This window comes from Natator depressus, chromosome 8, assembly GCF_965152275.1.
Source record: "Natator depressus isolate rNatDep1 chromosome 8, rNatDep2.hap1, whole genome shotgun sequence".
Taxonomy (NCBI): Eukaryota; Metazoa; Chordata; order Testudines; family Cheloniidae; genus Natator; species Natator depressus.
In genome coordinates this window covers 36,715,583-36,724,210 of record NC_134241.1, presented here as the reverse complement: position 1 = coordinate 36,724,210, position 8,628 = coordinate 36,715,583, and the positions used below count along the sequence as shown (strand labels likewise).

At 44.7% G+C, this 8,628-nt stretch overlaps 1 long non-coding RNA gene across 1 annotated transcript; it reads left to right on the top strand.

Annotated features, from left to right (window-relative positions):
* Nucleotides 1–1,380: 1,380 nt before the first annotated feature.
* LOC141992113 (uncharacterized) lies at nt 1,381–5,064 on the top strand. The gene is made up of 3 exons (XR_012640526.1): nt 1,381–1,505; nt 2,165–2,315; nt 3,768–5,064. It is a non-coding gene; the product is annotated as an uncharacterized LOC141992113 (long non-coding RNA).
* Nucleotides 5,065–8,628: the final 3,564 nt, after the last annotated feature.

The window sequence follows — 8,628 nt, the reverse complement described above, 5'->3', positions numbered from 1 at the left end:
TTCCAATTCCAATATATCTTTTTTGAGATAAGGCGACCACATCTGCATGCAGTATTCAAGATGTGGGCGTACCATGGATTTATTTAGAGACAATATGATATTTTCTGTTTTATCTATTGCCATGAGATTTGTAATCCTTTTTGATGCAATAACATTGCAATAGCTCTTTGTGCGTGTCACTCCTGGGTTTGCCTGTTGGGTTGCAGCTGGAATGGGTGGGATCCGGAGGGCTGCCTATTGGAAACTTGAGAGGTTTCTGCTTCCCTTTCCCCTCCTGTGGAGGATCACAGTGCCTCACCCCCTTTCAAAGAGAAGGAGAAAGGGCATGTTCGGAGTTCGGGGTTTATCTTCTGCTGGGGGCAGGCTCACAAGACAAACGCTGCTTTCGCTATGGTGTCCAAAGAGTCAACGCAGCGGTGGCTGGGGACACTGATGGTCTAAAGCCACATTCTGAGTGGCCAGATGGACCTTTCTAATGGCATAATTCCTGCACCAGCTCCCCAGTGGTGCTCATCACGAGGACACAGACAGTGTCTGCACCCACCGTGTTCAGTGGGAGGAAGGGCAATACCACTCCTGGATATTGGGCCACAAAGAGCAGCTGAGCTTCTTCGTTGGGGGAGGGGTCCCAAAAGTTCAGGGACCCGGCGAGAAATGGGGCTTAGAACCTTTCCCTGGGGTTTGTCTGCCTTTGTCTTGGAACTATTTTTCCAAGTGGAAGGCTCAGTTTTCTAAGCAAGCCGTGTACTGAGTTTTAAAAGCATGAGTTTGCAATGAGAATGACTGTGACACCCGAGCCAGGACACAGCCCCGCTGGGTAGGAGGACAGTGCCTGAGAGCAAGGAGCGCCGGAGCAAGCGCTGAATTGCAGAGCAAGTAGCGCTGAGTCGCGGCCCTGTAGGGAGAAAAGGAGGACTTGGGGCACCTTAGAGACTAGCCAATTTATTTGAGCCTAAGCCTTGGTGAGCTCCAGCTCACTTCATCGGCTGCATAAAGGGGAATGTTCCGCGCGCGCAGCGGCAAAGTCGGCTCGGGGAGGGGCAAAAAGGCCGATTAGCGCCCGCGGGTCTCGAACCCCCGGAGGGGCTGGTGGTTCAAAAAGCATGAAGGAAAGAAGTAACCGCTGAGCTAGAGCCGGCCCGAAAGCAAATTTCCTCTACGGGCCCTAAGAGTTCTCCACGGGGCGTGGCCAAGCAAACGACTAAAGCCAGAAGTTAAATGTCATAGGCCCATTAAGTTGCCAACCCTGAGGCGGGTCCTCAAAGGGGACAGGCCAACCCGGCGCCGACCGCGAGGGCCTGGCTGGGGGCGGGCTTTGGACGCCAGGCCGATGCCGCTGAGCCCGGGCAGCTGAGCGGCGGACAGGTCTCCAGGCTCCTCGGAACCCGCAGGGCGCCGATGAAAGCCCAGCCTTCTTGGGAAGAAGTTTTTTTCCCGCGGTGCGGGGAGGCGCGTGGCGTATCCCGGTGTCTGCGGCTCGGGCTTCCCGCAGCCACAAACCGCTGGTGCGGTTGGTCGCCGCCCGCTCAGGGAAGGGGGCTGGGGAGAGGCGGAGAAACCCGGCTGGCCAGGAGGAGCCAAAGCGCCCCCCTAGAGTGGGATGCTGCAGCGGGGAAATAATGCGCGGAAGCCCCTCCTTGCAGGGTGGTTGGGGGCCAGGTTACTCCACCACCGTCCCTGGCTCTTGACTTCTCCAGCGTTTGTGCCTCCAGAGGAGACGGGGCTCAAATTATTAAAATAATACCCTTGTGTGTATGTACATCATTACTACACAAATTATGGAATGTTTATAAACACCCCCACTCCCCTCCCTCTGAAACGAGTTGGGCTTGTTTTAAAAGGCGGGGTGGGCGGGGTGAGAGTTGGCAGTGCTCCCCTTCCCCCCCAGTCACCACCCAAGCCCCGGCCGCAGCCCTATGCAGCACTGGGGAGGACACCCCCTTGGCCTCCCTAGCCCCTCCGCTCCCCTAGCTGCCTTGCTGTGCCCCCTCAATCCTTCGCCTTGCTCCTCTTCCTTCCCCCCCTCATTGGGCCCCTCTGCTCCCAGCACCATTTGGGGGCACTTGCTTCCCCCGTTTTCCTTCCACATGGTAATTTGACGAACCGTATGCCTATCTAAAATGTGAGGTTTGTGCCATCGTGTTTATTTTGCCGCTTTTCCCAGCCTGTTCCTACAAATCCTGCAATCCACGACCACCTCATTCGGCAGGAAGTTTCCTAGCTCACACTACCACTTCTTGAATTGAAACGGTCCCGTGTCTACACTGGAGGGTGGAAGAATTCCCCTTTTCTGACGTGGATTTCCCTTCTCTCTGGTAAGTATTTTTAAAAACCGTGTGTCATTATTTGGCCTCTTATTTTACTTTAATTACAAAAATCATCCATTTAAGTGGCTTACATCATAAATTTGTTCTTTATTCCATCACTTCAATATGTGCTAGAGCTCATGGACAGGCTTCAGGTAGAGTCTGCTTTATTTTATAACACAGTACCTTGTTTGTTTGAACTACCTCAAAGCGTAAAAGTAACTTCTCTGAACTGGTAATAATCTTATGTTCTAATGCAGCTGAAGTTCTTACAAAGTTAATGCTTGTTGCCCTGACAGCCTGAAAATGCATACACACATAATAATGGACCAAGGACTTTTAAAAATTATTACTATCGTTTTTAACTAGTTGGGGGGATTGTAGTGTTGTTTTTATTACTTGATAGTGCCTGTCAAAATGTGCAATGCGCACATATTCTCTAACTTTATTCTTTCCACGTTCATTAAGGATTACAGTGCTGTTTTAGTTTTTTGACTGCTCTGTGCATTTCATAATTTTTTCTCTCATGTTTACATTTAATGCTTTGAGTAGTAAGTTCTAAAATGCCCGACCTGTCCTGGCTGGAGTAATTATTGTAACTTATTACCATATTGTGCTTTGTCATTCATTGATTGTACCACTTTCAATAAATAATAGTATCCTTCTAGAATGTTAATTTAGCTTTTACCCACCTTAGCAGTCAGTGCCAGTTTCATGGGGGGGGCAGAAAAAAAGCAACTAATGGAATATGGATGTGTGTCATTAACTAAACATACAACTTTTGACACTGCAGATTAAGGTCACTTATTTTCAAATTGTATTTTTAATTATATATTTGTATGAAAATAAACACAGATTCAAATCTGATACTATATACTAAATGTGTTTTTCACTCCACTAAAAAAATCGCCTAAATAGAGAAATGGTAGTAACACAAAGTGTCAGTTAGACAGAGAGCGACAGCCTGATCCCTGAAGCATACCTCCATGCAGAGTTCCTTGTAGAATTCTGCTCATATAGGTGAATGTCTCTTCTCTTCTCTTTCTGGATTAACTAGTGTGGTAAGCAGACAGTTATCAGGCTTTATACAGCTTTTCATTTCACTGACCATTTTTTCCTTTGGTATTTTCAGTTTCATTTTGCAGAATGATTTGTTTTCACAAGTAACACACTCCCTAACATTTGGTTCACTTCCACTACTGTAAACCAAATCAGAGTGGAAGTACCAATAATTTTCAAACCTTCTATATAATTGGAGGGTGGGGGTGAAGATGGGGAGAAAAAAGTAAAACAAAAAAAAACCCCATTTTTATTTTTGCTTCATTAATTGCAAAAGTATCCACTGCTTCATTGAATGGCATTGCCTTTGAAAAATATTTAATGTAATACAAATAAACTAATAAAATAACATCAACACTATTGTTATATATTTTTATGCTTAAGTTATTTTTTTTTCTCCAGAGTACAATCACCAGCACCGCAGCAGAATATCATATAATTTGTTAAAAAGGCCCCTAACGACGAAAATTGTGACAATGAAGAACCATCCTTGAAAATGAACTGTGTAAATGCTTCCTCAAGTAACATTGTCCTGCAGTCAATACAGAAAAACCAGACTGGATAATGATCCTTGTGTCAGTGTATCAAAGGACATCCTTAGATGTGTAGTTGGTGGCCAATGTGCTTTGACATCACCAGCGGGGGCAGAGTGTTTTGTTAAACAGAGTTTACCTGTTCATGACAGGAAAACAACCTTTCTACGGCCATAGATATTTTGCTGAACAAAGAGGAACAACCAGTACAGCCTAAGATGGATACCCTTCTACAAATGGTTGACATTTCAACTGTGGTTGGTCTTCTTTGTACCCCTTCATTGAATACTCAGTTGTAGAGGATTCTGTTTTTTGCTTTCCAAGCTGTCACTTTGCTTCTCAAACCACAATTGGACCAGGAGAGCAATTCAACAACAGAAAGATTCATTGACCGTGGCTTTAAGAAATGGAAAGATTTTCATAGTTTGTTTAAAATAACATTCACTCAGTTCCAGGCATCATGCAGCTTTCATTTCATGGTAAAACTACTTCACAATTAGGATCAGCGGTTTGAAAAGTGTCGCAGATCAATTTGTTTCCAGTCGTCAGGCTATCATAGCTGAAAATCGCCAGCATGTTGAAACACTCTTAAAGGTCTCCATGCTCTGTGCAAAACAGGGTATTGCTTTTTGGGGGCATGATGAAACACACAACTCTAGCAATAAAGAAAATGTCATTGAAACTCTTGAGCTGGTTGCTTCTGCTCAGCCCAGCCTTTTAAATCAACTAAGAAGCAGGTATGAACACTATACCTCTCACCAGTACCAGAACGATTTGATACATTCTGCTGCAGAGAAAATGTTGTTGAAGAGGTCAGACAAGCCAAGTATTTTTCTGTCCTTGTTGATGAAACTAAAGATGCATCAAAAAAAGAACAGCCATGTCTCCTTTTATGCTACCTCCGAAAAGGAATCATTCAGGAAAGATCTGTGGATTGCTTCCACATGGAAAATTTAAATGCTGAATTTGTTTCAAAAAGGATTATTGAAGAGCTACAGCGTTTGAAGCTTGATATTAGTTACATCGTTGCCCAATGCTATGATGCAGCTCCTGTGCTGAGTGGGCATTTAATAGAAAAAGAAGCTTGCATCCAGGAAACAATTACACATGCCATTTATGTGCACCGCCATGCTCACAGGCTTAATCTTGTCATTGCAGGCACATGTTCCAGCATCACGCAATGTCAGGAAGTCTTTGCGTTTGCTCAGGACCTGTGCTGCTACTTTAGCAGTAGTTGCAAGCACCATGAACGGTTTAAGGCACAGCAGGAGCTAGGCCAGAAGGTGCTTGAGCTAGGTATATTATGTGAAACTCGCTTGTGCTGGTTTAACTCCCTCCAAAAACTGCATGCAGGATGGAAACACTGGGAGCTATTTCCATTCAGAGAGCTGATGGCCCCATCGGCTAGCACTGCCGAGGGTTTGATGGCAAGGCAAAAGAGCTATTCCTTTCTGTTGAGGCTCTTGGTTTTGGGAAGAATATTCAAGATTTTGAATAGCATTTCAGAATTACAAAATGAAAACCTGAATTAATCTAATGTCATGGAATTAGTAGAAATCAATGTTGCTGCTCTTCAGGAAATGAGAACATCTGAAAGCAAATGGAAAGACCTATATGATGAAACTGAAAGCATTGCCAAGGAATTTGAAATTGCTATTCCAGGTCAGGCAGTCGCAGCTGCTGAGCACAGCCATACAAAAACGGCAATAAGACCTAAAAAAAAACACCAAACAAAAAACCTCCAAGCTGGCATTCTTGTTTGTTTCTAGTACACTGAGTCAGTCATCTTCACATGATGTTCCCAAGAGCACTCCTGAATCTATAAAATCTGATTTTTACTATTCTGTTTTGGACAGAATTCTTGCAGAGCTCGATAGACGATTCACCTCCAACTCCAGTCTGCTTTCTGCACTAACTGCACATGACCCAAACAGTGAAAATTTTCTTGCATAGGAGAAACTGAAAATGATTGCAGATCACTATGGCTCAACAGGCACCAATTTTGACAGTCTGGACTTCAATTTCTGAATTCTGGAATGTTCTCACGGGCTTACCGGTCTTTGCTTTCTATTGTAGATATTGTGTTGAGCCTTCCAGTGTCTACAGCATCAAATGGAGAAGTACTTCTCTGTGCTCAGAGTGTAAAGAACTACTTAGGATCCACAATGGGAGACAAGCGCTAAGGTGACTTGGTAATTTTAGCCTGTGAAGGTGAAGCTTCAGAACACCTGAATATCAACGAGGCCATTGACCATTTTGCCAAGATGAGACGATGGCGTTATCCATTGCGTTAGCTCCTATCTGGAGTGTTTTGTTTTCAGTAATTTATTTACCTATAAAGAAATTAACTGTCTCATTCACCTCTTCACAAATTGGAATATAAGACATTTAAAAACCAACAACAATTGCAGGAGTAAGCAGATTTTATTTTTATTAATTTATCTCTACAAAGAGTGTACAAAGTATCAAACTTGTTTCTGATATCTCTGTTAAGGCTCCAGAACTGATACCTCAAGGTGTGGGATTGGGAATATCTTGCTGTATTATGTTCCGATTGCTCTAAATTGACATATACATTTAAAATGTCTATAATTGGTTGTGATTTTTTTTTTCCTTTATATAGGAATTAGATACAGTGCTCCTGTCCTCTAATTTCTGAGTTATCTGCAGGGGGGAAAAAACAATCCTAGAGTTTTCAGGTGCCTTAATAGCCCCTGGAATCATGATTAAAGTTGTCCCCCTTCTTCCCCTCCCCCCTGTGCCCCTCTGCCCCCAGCCAGCCTCCCCCCTGGCATTCCTGGCACAATAGAGCGACCCATCACTGGCACATGGCCGCATCAGTGATGCTTTCAGGGAAGCTGGAGGTTTGGGCACTGTGATGGGGTGCCCAGAGTGCAGCCTGGATTGTGGGACTGCTGAGCCCTCCAAAATCTACCAGCCTGGGGTATCCCTCACACTTTGATTCTGATGTCAATCTACAAACCTCTGATAGGCACTGCACTTAACCAGACATCCACAGGCAAGGACACACCAAACTGAATTACATGAATGATTTCCCAGCCACTCATGAACCATCAATAGAGAGGCTCCAGCCAATTCCCTGCAGCTCCCGCTCTACACCCCAGAACTGTTCTGTCTTGCACTGGTCAAAAGCCTGAGCAGTGTAAATTTATTCCTGTGAAGAAGTGGCAAACTAAGTAAAGTGGAGATGCACCAGCCTTTGTAACCTTAGCAAATTTCCCAAGTACTTTAGACAAACTCACCGGTAAGGATAAAACATTAAAATAAGTTTATTAATGACAGATCGATTTTTAGAAGTGATTATAGTGGTAGGCATAAAGGTCAGAGACAGTTACCTTAAGAAAGTGAGAACAGAAGGGATGAGGTCATTGTCTCGCTTTTATACTTTCTTCCAGCTTGCTGGGAAGATCTTTGCTGTGATGTGGGTTAGTCTGCTCCCATGGTGTACGTGCCTTCTCAGAGAAGTCTCTGGGATAGCGGATTGGAGTTAGTGAGCTATTAATGCTGTCTGGCTATTGATGGCCACTCCTTTGTTGTAACTGAAAGGCTGGTTGTGGGTGTTCCCAACCTCACAACATATTTCAGTAACACATCTAACAATACTTCCCATACACTGACAGCACATACACTCCAGCAGCATATTAATGTTCAACAGATGAAGACTGTTAAAATAATACCTCACATGGCATACTTTGTACAAAACATAATTACAGGGGTGAATATGGGGGTTCCAGCGTGGTACTTGGATGTACAGAGTGTCACAGGTGCCCACCAGGTGAAGTGAAGGCTGGGGCAGAGGAGCTAATGTTAAATGTCTCTCCTTGGTCATTTGCATGGCCCTACTTCCTTAGGGGTCTCCTATGGCTCTCTGGTAGCTGGGGTCTTGAGCTGGCTCCAGCCCAGCAGTTCTATTGACAGCTCTATTCTGGAATCTATGCTCCTCCAGGGGTTTGAGCCCTGTGGATGCCACCCAGGCTCTTATCCCTTGCACACACAGCAGATTCCCCCTGCCAGCCCAGGGGTGTGCCTCAGCTGCACCCAGGGGATTGCCCTCTAAGGTGGAGTTAGCACAAGGAAGGCTGGGCCTGTGGCAAAGGCAGGGGCATGAGCCCTACACACCAGTATTTTAGCCCTAGGTCTGCTCCACTGTTGCCATCCACAAGTGATCACACATCAGGAGTCAAGCCCTAGAAATCACAACATTACCTTAAAAATAATGAGTTACTAAAAATCATATTGGATTCTTTTTTCTCTTCTCTTTATTGACTCTTTGGGGGTCTAATTTTCATGCTCTTTCATCATCTTGAAGGCTAAAAGAAAGCTGAGAGTCATATAATCCCTTGACTCCAGGAGCTGGGGCTCAAAAACAACAACAAATACAACCAGACTCAATGAAATCTTAAGAAGTTGCATCAGTGGGTTCCCCTAGGACATTGGGCAAATCACTGAATGTTGAAATTTGGGAGACAAATTTTTGTGCCTTGATATCTCAGCGCTTCAGTTCTATTGCTTCCACGTTCCAATGCTTCCCAGACTGACTCTCATCTACCAGCTCCTTCACCTTGTCAGATTCCAGAAACTCTGGGGGATGAATTCCTGGGGCACTCTCTGGCCTTGTACCCCTGTAAAAAGCCTTGGATGACCATTGGGACACAGGAACTCTAGATTCCCTTCTTAGCATTAACATTTCTTGACACATCAGTACTCTA